The sequence below is a fragment of the Sapajus apella genome, unplaced genomic scaffold (genome assembly GCF_009761245.1).
Source record: "Sapajus apella isolate SASKATOON/1434 unplaced genomic scaffold, GSC_monkey_1.0 scaffold11, whole genome shotgun sequence".
Classification (NCBI taxonomy): domain Eukaryota; kingdom Metazoa; phylum Chordata; class Mammalia; order Primates; family Cebidae; genus Sapajus; species Sapajus apella.
Window position 1 is genome coordinate 22,325,013 of NW_022436951.1, and position 19,119 is coordinate 22,344,131.

The following is a 19,119-nucleotide window of genomic DNA, read 5'->3' on the forward strand; positions in this document are numbered from 1 at the left end:
TTTTTTTTTTTTTTTTTTTTTTTTTGAGATGGAGTCTCATTCTGTTGACCAGGCTAGAGTGCAGTGGTGTGATCTTGGCTCACTGCGACCTCTGCCTCCCAGGTTCAAGCAATTCTCATGCCTCTGCCTCCCAAGTAACTGAGATTACAGGTACAGGCCACCATGCCCAGCTAATTTTTGTATTTTTAGTAGAGATGGGGTTTCACCATATTGTGCAGGCTGATCTTGAACTCCTGACCTCAAGGGAACCCCCTCCCTTGGCATCCCAAGGTGCTGGGATTACAGGCATGAGCCACCACACCTGGCCCCATTTTCACATCTACTTTTTGTTACTTTAATTCTTCCCAACCATATAAATAACAGTCTTTCAAATTTTTTTTATTTTTGTGTGTGTGTTTGCTATTCCCATTCTTATATTTCCTTTGTCTATTTGCTATCTGTCATGGAGATTTGATCCTGGTATACCTTTAACATTTTTATATTCACTGGTCTACAGTGGTTTATGATGAGGAAAAGCGGGGGTCTTAGTGCAGTCTCTCTAAACTTTAACTTGAGAAATATCCATAGAGAGCCACTTTATCTTTTTGTCTGCTGTCAACAAATGGTATCATACATGTGGATTTAATTCTTAACTTCTGATTCTTATCCATACATTTAATGTAAACAACACTAAAACATAGAACATATTTCCTTTTATCTGGACTGTAGGTTTGAGTTTCAGTTTCTCACATGAAACTGTTTTTATACCAAGAACTCCTAATAACTACAAACTTCTTTGCTGCTTTTTAAGCTGGTGAGTAGAAAGTCTAATTTTCATTTCATGGAGTTGCTTTATAATACAGCTTTTTTTTTTAAGTTTTATGTGCGGGGTGTATGGGTTTTTTACATAGGTAAACATGTGCCATGGTGGTTTACTATTAGCCCACCACGTAGGTATTAAGCTTAGCATACATTAGCTATTTTCCCTGCTGCTCTCACTAACCCCATCCCACTCCCAACAGGGCCCTGTGTTTTGTTCCCCTCCCTGCATCCATGTGTTCTTGAAAAATGGGATCTAATTAAACTAGAGACCTACTGTGCCTTTTGTATGTTTAGATATATTTAGATATACACACTTACCATTGTGTTATAATTATCTATAGTAATCAGTATAGTAACAAGATGTACAGGCCTGTAGCCTATGAGCAATAGGACATACTAGATAGTCTTGGTGTGTAGTAGGCTGTACTGTCTAGTTTAACTACACTTTCCAATGTTTCCACAATGAGGAAATAGACTGAAAACACACATTGAGTGATGCGTTACTGTATTTATTGACATATATGTATTGTTATACAGCCAGTCTTGCTTTTCTGTGAGCAACTGGATTCAGGAAAGAAAAGTTTTCAGAAAGTCAAATGTAGGTTAATTTCTGTAAAGAGTTAATAGGCAATAGGAAAGAGGGTATCAGAGCAAAGTGTGCTTACTTTTCCTTAATGATTGAAAGGATCATACATGTGTGGGCTGTATAATGCATTATGAATTCAGTGCAACTCCCCTGAGATGTATGTAAGTACCAAGAAATGGAGGAAGGACTATTGAACAGATATCCTTCAGTTTTTACTATATAAATCTTTGACATTGGTAAACCCAACCTCCTAGAACCAAGTTTTATTATGTACATTGGTAAGGTAGAAGAACAAAACAAATGCTGAAACCTTATTTCATTTCAAAAGTTGTGGCTTCAACATGAATTTAACTAACAACATGCCATTTACTCTGTTAGATTTGGAGATTACATTAATAAAACATGCAGCCTTAATAATTAATGAAATTAGGACAAGAAGCAAAGGCAGTTTTGTGAAGAAATAATTGTGTCACCGTGCTGATAGTGCAACATCAGTGCTGAACATGGAAGCGGTGGTGCGTGAGGAGGAGAGATGCATTTGACTGAGATCAATTTAGGGAAGGCTCATTGGAAGAAAAAGAACTTGCACTGATATTTTGCTCTTAGTAGAAAATGAGACTTACTAAATGTATTGGTTAAGAAAGAACTGCAGTGGAATTTTAGGAAATACATCCAAGGGTCAAATGAGTCACATCCAAGGACAAACAAGGAGAACAGTGCATGTGTTAGAAGTGGGCCTGAGAATAATGCTAGAAAACATGGATGGGCCACCGAGCGTAGAAGATTTGAAGACGAATATAGCTATATGGTTTATCCAGAAGTGTTTGGGAATCAACTGGGAGATTACCAAGTGGGAAATGAAATTATAACATATAGGACAACCTTGCTGGCAGAGAGGATGCTTTGTTATTGCACAAATCTAGACAGGGAATTGGCAATTGTAGAAGAAATTGAGAGAAAGAAATGGATCGATAAAATATTTTTTAAGATGAAGAACTGACAAGATTTTGTGTATATTGAGGGTGAAAAAAAGGGCTGCAGGAGTATTTGAAGGTAGATTGGCAGGCTCAACTTGTATTGAAAGACTGGTGAGTAAAAGGCATGAGAGTAATGAAGTTATTTGGCATCTGGCATCTGGGTGCTTTGTGGGCCTGAAGGTAAGCAGATATAGAAAGATGCGGAGAACTAGGGAGAGATGTAGGCTAAAAAGTCTCATTGGTGGACACTGGAGTTTAGATTGAAGCCACAGAGAAAGATTTAGGAAAACACTTATGGATTTCAGATTCAGAATGGAATTCTGAAGAACAAAATGTTTGAAGGGGAAAGAGGAAACTAGGACTTCACAGAGAATTTGAAATTAAAATTCTGCAGAGGAAGTACAATCAAGTGGAAATGAAATCACAGTAGACAAAGGAGACAGTTTCAAGGAGGAAGTGGATAACAAAATCCAATGCTCCAGCAAGAATAATATGAGAATGACATATTTCGGCTAGGAATGGTGGCTCAAGTCTGTGATCCCAGTATTTTGGAAGGCTGAGGCAGGTAGCTCTCTTGAGCTCATGGGTTTGAGACTAGCCTTAGCAACAGAGCAAAACCCCATCTCCTCAAAAAATAGAAAAAAATAGCTAGGTGTGGTGGTGCATGCCTGTAGTCCCAGCTACTTAGGAGGCTGAGGTGGGAAGACCATTTGAGCCTGAAAGGCAGAGGTTGCAGTGAGTTCAGATTGTGTGCCATGGCACTTCAGCCTGAGCAACAGAGCCACACCCTGTCAAAAAAAAAAAAAATTTTTTTTTTTTTTTTTTTTTTTTATAGTTGATTTTATTCCTAGGAGGCTATTTTCTCCTGAAGAGCCTTAGTAATCTTCAAGAGCTGAGCCACGTTCAAGAGTATTTGACTAGTGATAGAGGAAGACTACAAATTAATGGGAATCCATGGATTGTTTACTTATTTGTAGTAGACATTTTTATCTTCTTCAACTGTTTTAGTAATTGCCCTCTACTCATTAATAATCCAGGTCATGTGAAAATTTGTATGTTTCTCAACATGCTAATCATCCTGAATGCTTATCTTTTTAAACAATGTATATATTGGTTAGTAATTTCCTGCTAGCTTTTGAATGAAACTATCTGAAACAAGCTTAATAATGGGAAGTAATTTATGAGCTTGCATACCTGAAGAGTAGAACAGGCTGTAGGCATGGGTAGAATCAGAGATACAAATAATGCGATTAGAATGTTGACCAATCCTCTAAAGTTGCAAATTAAGAATTATGTGAGGTCCAAGTCCAAAGATTTGCAGGCTATAGTTCAATCAGTTTCTATGTTTTGTTATAGAAAGGATTTCCTAGGTATGGGAGAATTTTAAGTTCCCCAATTGTTTGTCAATTACACATTTTAGAATTTGTCTTTTAAGGTTGGTACTAGTTTATCAATCATTTCTAGGTACTAGTTTATCAATGTCCTTTGGTTGAAACAATTTATTAGCTAGCTTAAAATGAAATATAAAATAAAATGTAAAATTAAAAATGTGTTTTATTGAAAACATATACATCCATGCTTTGAGTCTTACTAGATTACCTCGGTGAATGACAGTTCACCCGTGCCAAATTACTGAAGTCTACATTTCAGAATTACTCACTGGGAAGAAGACTGAATTATCATAATGGGTTTAGACCAGTGCTCTCCAACATAACTTTCTGCAGTTATAATCATGTTGTACATCTGCACTGACTGTTACAATAGTCACTAGCTACATGTGACTACGGCACATTTGGAATGTGGCTAGTGCAACCGAGAAGCTGAATGTTTATATATATATGTATAAAAAACTTAAATACATGTCTAAGCTATCAGTTACGATATCCTACAGTGTTTGTTTAGACTAATAAGGAAGAAAATGTAGCCACATTTGCAAAATGGATATAAAGCTGAGTCTGTAAAGGTCACATAAACTTATAGGGGTGTGGAACATTATGAATCTAATATCTAACTCTAATATGTAAAAACGTTATGAAGACTGGGAGAGTTAACCCAGACTTGCATTATCTTGGTTTCAGGTAGCAGGCATTGTTATTGTTCACTGTATTCATAAATGTGCAAGTTTGTGGAGTTCTTGTGCTCAAAGTCACCTTCTTAACTGTAACAGAACCTGGCTCTGAGTAATTTAAGCATAAAAGTGACTTTTTGGAGGGATTTTGGATAGTTTTCACAATTGGCAGAAAGGCCAATGAGTAAGGGTTAAAATAAAACTGAAACCAAGGAAGACTGCATAGCTGAAAGCGCAGCCACTCTGCTACCTTAGGAGCAATGGTGCCAGACCATCGTCCATGACACTTCTGTCACCAGATTTAAACCATTATTGCACTACTTTGTTCTTGATAACACAGCCGTAAATAATATCATTCCCTTGGTCTTTGTGTCACTTGGTTAAATTTCAAAGCTCCAGACAAGAGGATTTTTTGGCCCATCCTAAGTCATGAGATAGTGATCTGGCAGCATTAAGTAAGGAAAAGGCAAAATCTGCCTCTTGGTTTCATACCAAAAGTTTCATCATAGGGTATCGGTTGTTCAAAAGTAAGATGCGTGTACATGAAAGACAAACATACGTGCACACACATACAAACACACATGCCCAGCATATACCCAAATATAATGCCTAAACTGTATGGGAAATTTTTATATATTCAATTTTTGTTTTGTTATTTTATCCATTATGCCATCGAGATATTTTAAATATAATTCATCTTGTTTTAAAATACCCAGAGTCTCAGAAGAATTGGAGGCCACTATCTTTCTTTTCTAAACTTACTTCAGTGTCCACCAGCCTGTTTTGAAAAAGAGATTTTACTTTTCAGGTTATATATATATACATACATACATAACTAAAAGTAATGATTCATAAACTTGTTCTGGAACATCTTGTCTGCTCGGTAATTGCTTGTTCAGTTCATTAGCTACTTTGCATGCTTGGGTTCTTTCTATTGTTATATCAAAATTATGAGAAGTATTAAACACGCTGATAGTATTCAAGGCAGTATAAACTGTTTTAATTTAAATGAAAGAACACCAAGCAGAAAGAAAATGCTATAAGAGAGTCATATATGTTTCTCTTAGAATTGCATTTCTCTTTTACATATGACTTATGCTATAAGTTTATGCTGTTTTTTTTCTTTTTAATGTAGGGTTGCCATTGTTATGCTTGTCTTTGAACCCTGTTATTAGTGTTCCATTGAATTAAATTGATGAGGGGAAGTTTTCAATTTTGTTACTCTTTTAGTAAACATTTAGAGAATGGCAAAATAATATCTAATTGCATATCAATTATTGGCACAAACAACATTAAGTAAGTAAATATTCATATGGTTTTTGAGGGGGGAACTGTCAATACGCCATGCAGCTGTGAGACCAAAAGCTCTTTCTGGAGAGCTGTTAATTTGCATATAAGTTGTTTTTTATTCCACACTTTGCAGCTGCAGTTTTCTTAGTGTCTGTAAAGAATGTTGAAAACAAAGAAATAAGAATATGCTAAATTTGGGCTTATATATTAAAAATAAAGCTCTGATCTGATGTACATTCCCTTGGGAGAAATATGAATAAAGTATGTGTCTGCTAGTTTTCAACCTTGTTTGGATGTTAGAATCACATCAGGAGATTTTTAAAAATCCTGAAGCCCAAATTGTTCATCAGATCAATTAAGTGAGGAAATCTGAAAATAGGACTTGGATATCAGTATTTTCTAAAGTTGCTGAAGTTATCCTGAATTAGTATCTAACTTTGAGAACCACTGGACTTTAGAGTCATTTTATTAAACAGTATGAAATATAAGGGTACCTTGAATAAACTGATACAGACCTTTGACAGTGTTAGAATTTACTACATTGTTTCAATGACTGACACCTGTAAAATAGTGATTAATGTATTGAAACATACATGTACCTAATCTTTTTGCCTGGCTTTGAGTAATGCTGGAGATGAAATTTCCAAATGAAAATATTATTTAAAAAGAGATACTGTTAAAAGAAACTATTTGTGAATGGGAGTTCGCTCTTGATTTGGCTCTCTTTAAGTCTGTTATTGCTGTATAGGAATGCCTGTGATTTTTGCACATTGATTTTGTATCCTGAGACTTTGCTGAAGTTGCTTATCAATTTAAGGAGATTTGGGGCTGAGATGATGGGGTCTTCTAAATATAAGATCATGTCGTCTGCAAATAGAGACAATTCGACTTCCTCCTTTCCTAATTGAATATAATTTATTTCTTTTTCTTGCCTGATTGCCCTGTTTAGAACTTCCAATATTATGTTGAATAGGAATGGGGAGAGAGGGCATTCCTTGTCTAGTGCCAGATTTCAAGGATGTTAAGGACCCCTTCAGGGAGAACTATAAACCACTCCTCAAGGAAATAAGAGAGAACACAAACAGATGGAAAAAAAAATCCATGCAAATGGTTAGGAAGGATGGTGTTGGGAAAACTGGCTAGCCATTGCAAAAAGCAGAAACTGGACCCCTTCCTGACACCTTACACCAAAATTAACTTCAGATGGATTAAAGACTTAAACATAAGACCTATCACCATAACAACCCTAGAAGAAAACCTAGGCAAAACCATTCAGGGCATAGGCATAGGCAAGGACTTCATGACTAAAACACCAAAAGCATTGACATCAAAAGCCAAAATAGACAAATGGGATCTAATTAAACTCCAGAGCTTCTGCACAGCAAAAGAAACAATCATTAGGGTGAACAAGTAACCAACAGAATGGGAAAAAATTTTTGCAGTCTACCCCTCTGACAAAGGGCTAATAACCAGAATCTACAAAGGACTGAAACAGATTTACAAGAAAAAAACAAACAAACCCATTCAAAAGTGGGCAAAGGATATGAACAGACACTTTACAAAAGAAGACATACATGAGGCCAACAAACATATGAAAAAAATGCTCATCATCACTGGTCATTAGAGAATGCAAATCAAAACAACATTGAGATACAATCTCATGCCAGTTAGAATGGTGAAAATTAAAAAAAAAAAATCTGGAGACAACAGATGCTGGAGAGGATATGGAGAAAAAGGAACACTTTTACACTGTTGTTGGGAGTGTAAATTAGTTCAACCATTGTGGAAGATGGTGTGGCGATTCCTCAAGGACCTAGAAATAGAAATACCATTTGACCCAGCAATCCCATTACTAGGTATATACCCAAAGGATTATAAATCGTTTTACTATAAAGACACATGCACACATATGTTCATTGCAGCACTGTTTTCAATAGCAAAGAGCTGGAACCAACCCAAATGCCCATGGATGATAGAATGGACAAGGAAAATGTGGCACATATACACCATGGAATACTATGCAGCCATAAAAAACGATGAGTTCATGTCCTTTGTAGGGACATGGATGAAACTGAAACCATCATTCTCAGCAAATATACACAACAACTGAAAATCAAACACCGCATATTCTCACTCATAGGTTGGTGTTGAACAATGAGAACACATGGACAGAAGGAGGGGAACATCACACACTGGGGTTACAACCCCATAAAGCATAATAAATAAATTTTAAAAAAGATAATGCATGATATGAACATCATCTTCAGTGCTACCTAGTCACCAATTTTAGCTAACATTAGACTTTGTTATTTTTCATTGTGTTAGATATTAGACAACAGGAAAAAATAATCCTCTGGAATAATGGTGCCACAGCAAAGTTATCTTTTTAAAGATTTATTGAGGCATAATAGGTATACAAAAGTTACACATAGTTAATGTTTACATTTTAATAAATTTAGACACATGCTTATACCCATAACATCACCACAATCAGCAGCAATCAAGTTACTAAACATATTCATCACCCTCAAAATTTTCCGTGTGTGTGTGTGTGATGAGAATAAACATAGGAACATTCCTATTAACATGTTTTAAGGTGAACAATACCATGTTGTTACCCATAGAGACTGTTATACAACAGATCTCCAGAAATGAAAACTGTATACTCATTGAACAAACACTTTACATCACACCCTTGAACAAAAATGTTACATTTCTCCCTCCCCCAGCCCACTGCAACCACAATTCTGTTGTATGCTTCTATGAGGTTTATTATTTGAGCTATCTCATGTAAGTGAAATCATGTAGTATTTGCTCTTCGGTGGCTAGTTCATTTGCTAAGTATAGTGTCTTCTACGTTCATCCATATTGTTGCTAATGGTGATATCAGCATCATGAAGACATATCTGTGCTCCTATGTCCATTTGGGCATTATTGGAAACAGCTAAAATATGGAAACACCGAAGTGTCCATTGACAGATAAATGGATAAAGGAAATGTAGTATTAACATACAATAACATATTGTTTAGCCTTAAAGAGGTATCTTAATGCATGTTATTATCAGTATAATTGCATTTACATACTCCATACAATAATTAAATATTCCACCCAATTTCACTAATTTCTGAAGATATGTTGTCATATCAGGTATGCTTTATAATCTATTTATCTGAACATCCAATAATAGATTTTAATCATTATTGAATTAAAGAATTAACAGAATAAAAACACGAAGCTTTAAAAGCACTAAGATTTATATTGCAGTTTTAGAATAAGTGGAAATTGATTTTCAACATCTAATATAATTAAAAATTAATTCTGTTAAAAGCATATAGATAAATGATAACTTTTTGAGAATCTTTTTGTAAACTTACTTTAAGATATGAAATATGATGGGAAAAGTATTTCGTTTTGCTAATGAGCAGAACCTCATTTTATTCATACCCTCCATACCCCTACTCAAGACCAATTCAGAGATAAAAATGCATATCAGGTATGAGTATTTATATAGTTCTGGAAATTCATCACAGATTATTTACCTTGTTTCAATTGAGGATAATCTTTTAATGATTTTTTTTTTTTTTTTTTTTTTGAGACAGAGTCCCACTCTGTCTTCCAGGCTAGAGTGCAGTGGTGTGATCTTGACTCACTGTAACTTCTGGAGTTTAATTAGATCCCATTTGTCTATTTTGGCTTTTGTTGCCAATGCTTTTGGTGTTTTAGTCATGAAGTCCTTGCCTATGCCTATGTCCTGAATGGTTTTGCCTGGGTTTTCTTCTAGGGTTGTTATGGTGATAGGTCTTATGTTTAAGTCTTTAATCCATCTTAAGTTAATTTTGGTGTAAGCTGTCAGGAAGGGGTCCAGTTTCTGCTTTTTGCACATGGCTAGCCAGTTTTCCCAACACTATTTATTGAACAGGGAATCCTTTCCCCATTGCTTCTTTTTGTCAGGTTTGTCAACGATCAGATTGTTGTAGATGTGTGGCATTGCCTCTCAGGCCTCTGTTTTGTTCCATTGGTCTATATCTCTGTTTTGGTACCAGTACCATGCTGTTTTGATTACTGTAGCCTTGTAGTATAGTTGGAAGTCAGGTAGCATGTTGCCTCCGGGTTTGTTCTTTTTGCTTAGAATTGACTTGGCTATGCAGGCTCACTTTTGGTTCCCTATGAAGTTTAAGGTGTTTTTTTTCCATATCTGTGAAGAAGGTCATTGGTAGATTGATGGGGATAGCATTTAATCTATAAATTACTTTGGACAGTATGGCCATTTTCACAATATTTATTCTTCCTAAACATGAGCATGGAATGTTTCTCCATCCGTTTGTGTCCTTTCTTATTTCATTGAGCAGTGCTTTACTTCAGCAAAGTCTCAGGGTACAAAATCAATGTGCAAAAATCACAAGCATTCCTATACACCAATAACAGACTTAAAGAGAGCCAAATCAAGAACAAACTGCCATTCACAATTGCTACAAAGAGAATAAAATACCTAGGCACACAACTAACAAAGGATGTAAAGGACCTTTTCATTCTTTTACTTTCGAAATCTACCTGTGTCATTGAATTTGGACTAATTGTTAAAGCAGCATATAGTTGGATAGTAATTTTTGAGTTCAATATGCCTTCTGTAATTATTTTATTGAAATCATTTATATTTAAGATAATTAGTGATGTTAATGAGGAGTGATATTTTATTATATATTTTATATTTGTTTTCTCTATTTCTCATCTCTTTGTTTCTTTTTTATGCTATTCTGTGTGTTGTGTGAACATTATTAAAGATTCTGTCCTAACTAATCTATTCTGTTTCTGAGTGTACCTCTCTGTATAGATCTCACGGTGGGTTGCTATAGGTATTACCACATATGTATGTGACTGTTAACCATCTACAGGTATCAACGTTTGACCATTTTGAATGACATATGAAAATGTCACTTCCATTTTGTTTCTGTAACTTTCTTATAGACTTGGATATCATATGCTGGAATAATTTTTGTTTGAATATTTAAATATGGTTGATAAAACTCATAAAGGAAAGTATAGCCTATTGCATTTTTCACTTTTCTGCTTTTCCCCTTGTTGCTGTGCCTTCTTCATGCTTCAGCATTTTTTCATTTGTCATTTCCTCTCTATTTGAAGAACTCCCTTTAGCCAATCAATAAGATATGTCTGATATCAACAGATTCTTTTTGTTTGCCTTTATCTGAGAATAGTTTTATTTTCCTTCATTCTTGAAGAGCATTTCCGCCAGATAAAGAATTTGTATTTGACAGTTCTACTTTTTCAAAACTTGCAACATATTGTAGCATGTTTTTTTTTTAAGTTTCCATGGTTTTATATGTGAAATAGACTGTCATTTGAATTGTCTTTCCTTTCAGGTAATGCATCATTTTAGTCTGGCTACTTTCAAAAAAATGTTCTTTTACATTTTTAGTTTTCAAAAGATTAATTATTTTAAATCTTGTTGTGGATTTGTTTGAATTTAGCCTGTTTGAAATACTCTCAGCTTCTTGGATCTGTAGGTTTAGATTTTCACCAAAACTAGGAAAAAGTTTTCAGTTATTATATCTTTAAAATTCTTCTAGCCTCAGTCGTTTTTCCATTTTATCCCAGAATTTTAGCAATAGAAACATTGGACTTTTTAAAAATTGTCTCTTGTGTCCCTGAGACAGTTTTTATCTGTTTTGCAGATTGGGTGAACTTTATTGTTCTGTTCTCAAGTTAACTGATTCTATTCTGTCATCTCCACTGTACTATTCAACCTATCCAGCAATGTTTTTGTTCCTGTTATTTTGTTTTCTTGTTCTATAATTTCTACTTAGTTATTTGTAAAATAACTTCTATTTTTTGCTGAGATCATATGTATTTCACTTAGTTCAAAAGAAGTTCTTAGTGTATTAATGAAGCATTTTTATAAAAGCTGCTTTTAAACCCTTGTCAGTTATTTAGAATAATTGATTTGTTTTGGTGTTAATATCAATTGATTGTCATTTTTCCATTTAAGTTACTATTTTCTTGGTTCTTGGTATAATAGGTGGGTTTTCTTTTAGTTCCTAGATCTTTTCCTTATTATGATTCAAGATTCAGAGTCTTGTTTAAATTAGTCTTGTTGAAGTCTTTTTAAGTCACTCACTAAGTTTAGGTTTAGCATGTGGGGCTTGGCCTAATTTTTGTGGACTGTGATTTAAATGACAGTGTATTTTCAGTGCCTATGGGGTGTTATTTTAGTCTTACTAAGTTTATCTGGAACCACTGGTGCTGCATGATGGCACAAAATGGGTTTCCCTTAAGCCATTCTGTGGATGTTGCTTGGTGGAGCAGTCATATGGAGCAATTTCATTACTGGTGATCTTCAGTTTTCCTGTGGGGAGTCATGACATCATGAAGTCAAACATGCTCTGGGACCGGGTTAACTGTTGTCAATGCTTTCCAGCCAACTCTGTCCACCTGCCACAGCAGTTATTAGTAATAAAGGAAGTCTCATAATGTATGAAGAAGCAGAATGTTTCTGCTGACTGCTTATTCTTGGTGGGGCTCCTGAGCAATGTCCCTTGTCAGAGTTGTCATGTTTTCCTAACATTTTCAGAGACACATCTGTTTCAAATGAGTAAGTTCATTTCTCGGCCAGAAGATGAGCTGCGTTTTGCTATCAGGTGGTGGGACAGGAAGCACCAGGTCCGGAGAGCCTTTTTCTCTTTGTTCAAGATACCCTGCTGCAGACCTATTTCTCCAGACCTGAGGCTACAAACAAGCTTGCCTTCTTTTTAATACCTTTCAGAAATCACAACATTTGTCCCTTGTGTGAATTCCAGGGTTTATAATTGTACTTATCAGGAAGGAATAGAGAAAAATGAGCGTATATCATCTTATCTGAACCAGAAGTCTAGAACATATTTCACACATTGAATTATTTAACAGTGGGAAGCTCTTATTTATCAAATTATATCACTGAAGCAGATTTATACTAGTATATTCCATGCATGATTTTTAAAGAAATAAATGGTACTTATTAAATGCTATTAAATATAAGTCAGTTATAGTTTACATTAGGGTTGTACAGAGAAACAGAACCTACAGGATATTAGGGGAGGAAGACATCACCAATTACTGGTGACTACATTAGGTTATCCCTAGCCTTAAGGTGGGTAATAAGTAAAATAATTTTACCAAAAAATAAGCCCTCAATCACTATCTGAATTTAGATTCCTTTATCCAAGTTATATGCTTTGTCTTTAGAAGAAAACACCAAAATATTGGTAGTAGAGTAGGTGAAGATTTATAGAATCAGGGCTTTCTGCTGTAGTAGATGGAGGAGGAGGAGTCCGAGCTCTAGAAGAATAGTCATTATCATTCATTGATTACACAGGATCAGACTCTAATATCAGCAAATTTTTTCACTGTCCCAAATATCAAGCTATAAAGGCTATTACAACATCAGTAATATAAATTTGAAGAATCATGCTTGCTATCTAATATAATCACAAATGCCTCTCTGCCTAGTTGTCTAAGTAATTTGTCCTTCTGTTAAAGCAGAAGTAAAGTTCTACTATAGCTGGTTTATCTTTATGGAAAAGTATAAAAAATGTTAGCCTGAACTAATGTACAGTTTCTTGTGTGTTATTTATAATTATATTCTGACACTTTTTTCTTGGTTTTTGCAGTTGTTTAACAAAGTTGTTATTTAGCATTGCTTTGGTGCAATGGCAATACTTCTCAAAGGCCTGTAACATAAAATTACCTTTATTTCTAATTGAATTAGCATTATCTAGGGAAACTTAATCAAAGTGTATATGGATAAACAGAGAAAGACAAAGATGTATAGGTGGGTAAGACATTTATTGTGGGAATTTGCTCACATGATAATGGAGACTGAACAATCCTACCATCTGCTATCTGTAGGCTGGAGAACCAAGAAAGCCAAGAGTGTCATTTAAACCTAGTCTGAAGGCCTGGCAACTAAGTGAGCCAACAATGTAATTCCTAGTCCCAGGCAAAAGACTTGAGAACCAGGAAAGCTACTCCTGTAAGTCACAAAGCCTGAAGGCTCAACAACGAAGAGTTCTGATGCCTGAGGGCGGGAGAATGTGAATGTCCCAGCCCTAGAAGTGAGAGAACAAGTTCACCCCTCCTTTGCTTCATTGTTCTATCTGGACCCTCAAAAGATGGGTGCCTGTCCATCTTGGGGAGGAAGGAGCTTCTTTACTCCACGTATTGATTCAAAGAAATGCTCTTATAGAAACATCCTCAAATAATGTTTTATCAGCTCTGTGGCCTTCCTTATACTAGTCAAGTTGACATGTAAAATTAACCATTCTGTCAATCAATTAAAATTCAGAAACCTAACAGATTACTTCTTAACTATCATATGTGGTAAAAAGAAATACATATATTTTAAATTTGGTAACATTCTTCTAAAAAGTAATCTGTTGTGGAACACTGCATAATAAAGGCAAACAGAGTAAGAGCTGTGGAAAGGTGGAAAATATCTTGCTGAATTTTTCAGAGTATTGACTGACTTCAGCTAGTGTAAATGAATAAGTAAATCCATTTCTTTTCCTCCTATTTCTGTCACATTTCTTGTGAGAATCTGATTCACATTCGGAGTTTGAAATGGAAAATAAAAATAGAGCACTGTTTGGCTTCTGCTGTGTCAGATAATTACTTTCAAAATTCTGTAACTGAAAGCCAGTTGGGACTGGAACTGTGGTTTTGTTCCTGTGAAACAGAAATTCTGTCATGTGCAGCTACAGGATTTGACTGATACCGTAGGAGTTACCTTTCCGCTTAGTGAGCATGAGTGACTAGTTCATCCAGTTACAAATGATGAGAAAGCTGTCGAAGGATTCCAGAAACTTAACATATCCTTACATAATGCGATTATATATGTAATACATTTCTTATTTTGCATGTACATACAGCATTCAACTTCATCAAGACAAATCTTTTTTTCTTTCTGCCCCTACTTAACATGTGCTGAACAGTTGTGTGTGTGTGCGCGCGCACGTGTGTGTGTGTGTGTGTGTGTGTGTATTTAAAGTTGAATTGCAAGAATATTATTAGGTTCCCTAGGTGCCCACACGTCTGTGCTCAGTGAGTACCCACTCGGTGTCATGTCTCTGGAATTTTACACATATTAATATTTACTATCACATGCACTGCCAATTTCGTTCTCAAATGAGGAAAGTAACTTCAGATGTCCTCTATCTGGTGCTGATTGAAAGATTTGTGTTTCTGATCCCAAACTCTTTTATGAGCTTCTGATTCCTTTAGTTAAAATAGACAATACATACACTTGGAGTCTTTGCTGCAATCTAAAAATTAACCTGAACAAAATGGACTCAAGTCCCTGACCTCACAGTGACTCATATCTGGTTTCCCCACAGCCTCTTCTTTTCAGTAATTATCCCTCCACCCACCCATTTCAGGTGTGTTCAAGTAACATACCTGAGAATCACGCTTGACACCTTCGTCACGCTCACCTCTCCCTAAACACACTCAGTGAGTCTTGTCAGCTCCTCATCTGAAATATATCTCAAGTCTGTCTGCTTCTTTTCTTTTCAACCCTCCCATTCTAATTTATTTGCCACCATTTTTCACCTGAAACACTGTAATGGGTTCTTACTTGGTATCCCTCTTCCCCCCATGCACCATATAATCTCTTTCTTATCCACCATCCACATTGATTCTTTGCAAACAGATACCTGGTCACGTCATTCTAGCACTCAAAATCCACCAGAGGCTTCCAAGTGCATCTAGATTAAATTCCAAATCCTCAACACAGATGAAACAACATGAACCACTGCTCCTTTTAGCTTTTTCTGCTCCACTTCTTTTTATCTCTTTTCATGGACACTCCTGTTGTTCCCTTATAGAATTTACCACATTAGTATTTTAATTATTTATGTGTCAGCAGCTGGATTTATCACTAGATTCTAAGTTGCTTAAATTCACATTTAATATACCTCTCGTTCACCATTATGTCACCGTGTAGACAGCAAATAGCCAAGGACTGGCACATACTATATAATCTAAAAATCATTAAATATATAAAGGAAGGAAGGAACGAACGAAACAAAATTTCAAAATGTGTACATGCAAAAATAGGAAAAATCAGAATTGAAGGAGCATCCTTGTCTTCGTTGTTTGTGATTTCATCCCTTATATTGACTAGAAAAGTTTAAGAAGACTCAATTTTTGAAAAACTAGAGAGGTTTAGAGAAGCATTAAAAAAGGCTCTTGATAGCAGGGTTATGAGTATATATTCACCCCATGAAAGAGCTTGGAATATAGTTGAAACCAAAAATAGTGCAACGATCCCAGGTGATAGGACATTTATGGCATATATGTGTGTGTGTGTGTGTGTATATATATATATATGTGTGTATATATATATATATGTGTATATATATATATGTATATATATATATTACATTTATAAATAAACAAGAGTGGTAGTTATGTTTACTTGTCATATATAAAATTGAATATATTTACTACACATCATATTATATATAAAATGTATACAACATACACATTTGGATTATATACTATGTATTCGTTATTCATATAAGTAATTACTACTATTGCTTATTGTTTTTACCCACATTGCTAATTTATAATTCTGCACAGAGCTTTGAAACAAGTACTACTATTGGTGAACATCAATTCTAAGACAATAACTTCAGCAGTTCAAAGAATGGGAAAAGGCCAGTGAGCTTGTGCTTTTTTAATTTTTACATATATTTATTTGGAATAGAAGTTCATATTGTCTTCTCTTCTTGCCTATTTGTCAAATGGATATTCTTAATAGTTGACATATTTTTGTTGTCATCAAAGGGATGTTGCAAGCAACATTTATTATGTTTTGTCTATAAGATGTAGCCAAGTTCTATTGACTTTATTCTTCTGTTCCTTGGACTTTTTGTTTCTACTTGATTAATGGCCGTGGAACACAGAAGAACTGAAATTATAAATTTCAGTTATACATTATTAACAGTCACTTCAATTGTAGTGTCTAACATTTGCTAAGTAATTAATATATGGCTGGCATTATTCTAAGTCCTTTATGTGCATTAATTCATATCTACCTCATTGAAACACTGCATTAATTCATATATACCTCATTGAAACACTTTGAGGAACGTAGCACTATTATCTTTTCTTTACAGGTAAAATAACTGAAACCCAATGAGGTTAAGTAACTTGCCTAAGGTCATACAACTTACAAATAAAACAGCCAGCTTTTGCAGACATGGTCTGGCTTCACAGCCACATGAGATTAACATTTTGTAAAGGCAATTGCCCTGTGACAATAAGTGGGGAAAGAACAATCATCATTTCAACTTTACAACAGTCAAGACTATTCCCTTAGATGCTTGAACTCCGGTAAGAATACAGAAAGGGGAGCAAGGTGACATGCCTGCGCCAGGAATAGGGGTCTCTTCCCTCAAAAACAAGCTCTTCACACTTGAATGCAAACTTACTGACACCCCCAAAACAATTCCCTATCGCTAATAAGGCAGAAACTACTAAAACCAGAGTTAGGGAAAATAGAAATGAAAGGCCATGGTGAATTCTGAGATATGAATATATTTAAAACTCAATTCCTAAGAGTTGAAATTCAAGCATCTTCTTTAACAACAAGTCACCATTTTCAATTGTTACTACAATATGTTGGCATTTAATAACATTCATGTAAAGTAGGGCATAATCCTTCATTAATATCATTGAATGTTTTGGATATTTTCATTAAACAAAATTATGTGTCTTCTGTAACTTGACTACTGGACATCAGTCTTGTCAGTGATAGAACACTAATGTATAATCTGGTAAGAAGTCCGCCTTATGAAAGCCAACTGGACCTGTGAGATGGATCTCATAGGCAGACAAGCTCAGGGTAAGTTTGAGTGGATATAAAATACGGCAAATTAACAGCATCCATTTCATAGTCAAATGAAATGTGGAACTAGCCCAGAATATATTCTTACAATAAAATGTTGTAAGAACCACACTTTCCACCAACTACATGTGTTTTGTAATTCCTTTCTCATTAAACACTTGAAGTCCATTTGTCATGTAGAAACTGATGATATAGATGAACTAGCTGACACAAATTTGAACAAATCTTTTGCATGAATGAATGCTTTTTTGTTTGTTTAAGTTCTCTCCATTATTACCATCTTGAAAAGTCAATCTATGTGTGTTTAAAGTAGAAAAATTTCAGCATTTACTGTAATTGCTCAATTACCAGTTCTCAGCACCTTAATAATAACAGAACATTTGAGGATATGAAAATAACAGTAATGTCTAATTTTTCATCTGCCTACATTGCACCCTTGTATAAGTAAAATAGAAAACACATGTAACAGGTTTTCCCATTGGCATTAGTTAATTTTAGGCAGCGATTTTTATAGATCCAACAGAGTAAGAAAGAGAAAGAAAGAGAAGAGGGAGAGAACACTTCCCACAATCTGGTAAATACTAATAGGTGCTTTATCCAATAAAAATAAATACTACTTATCTGACATAATTCTGAAGGAGTTAATTATTCCTTCTTTAGGGGTTTTATAGATATGTATACATATCTATTTATGTATATATAAACATATAAACATATATATATTTACATATATACATATATGTGTACATATCTATATATACGTTTACATATTTCTCTCTCTCTCTCTCTCTCTCTCTCTGTCTGTCTCTTCTTGCCAGATTTGTTTAGTTTGTTTCATTATTTATTTATATCTCATGATTAACTGTTTTTTATTATACATTAAGTTCTAGGGTACACATGCAGATCGTGCAGGATTGTTACATAGGTATACACATGCCACGGTGGTTTTCTGCATCCATCCACCCATTACCTACATTATGTATTTCTCCCTAATGTTAGCCCTCCCCAATCCCCCCACCCCCAACTGGCCCTGGTATGTGATGCTCCCCTCTCTGTGTCCATCTGTTCTCATTGTTCAGCACCCACTTATGAATGAGAACAGGTGGTGTTTGATTTTCTGTTCTTGTGTCAGTTTGCTGAGAATGATGATTTCCAACTTCATCCATGTTCCTGCAAAGGACATGAATTCATCCTTTTTTATGGCTGCATAGTATTCCATGGTGTATATGTGCCACATTTTCTTTATCCAGTCTATCATTGATGGTCCTTTGGGTTGGTTCTAAGTCTTTGCTATTGCAAACAGTGCCACACTGAACATACATATGCATGTGTTTTTAGAATAGAATGATTTATAATCCTTTGAGTATATATCCAGTAATGGGATTGCTGGGTCAAATGGTATTTCTATTTCTAGATCCTTGAGGAATTGCTACACTGTCTTCCACAATAGTTGAACTAATTTACACTCCTACCAACAGTGTAAAAGTGTTTCTATTT

At 35.1% G+C, this 19,119-nt stretch overlaps 1 protein-coding gene across 7 annotated transcripts in view; it reads left to right on the top strand.

The window, feature by feature from the left end:
• The window catches only part of CDH18 (cadherin 18), a 1,107,073-nt gene that overhangs the window by 773,018 nt on the left and 314,936 nt on the right, over positions 1–19,119 (top strand). Inside the window, exon 1 of one of the 7 annotated variants that reach the window (XM_032279060.1) lies at positions 2,380–2,475. The exons of the other annotated variants lie outside the window; for them this stretch is intronic. The gene's annotated coding sequence lies outside the window, so the exon portion shown is untranslated. Of the gene's footprint in view, positions 1–2,379; positions 2,476–19,119 lie in introns of those variants that run through there. 7 annotated transcript variants of the gene reach the window in all.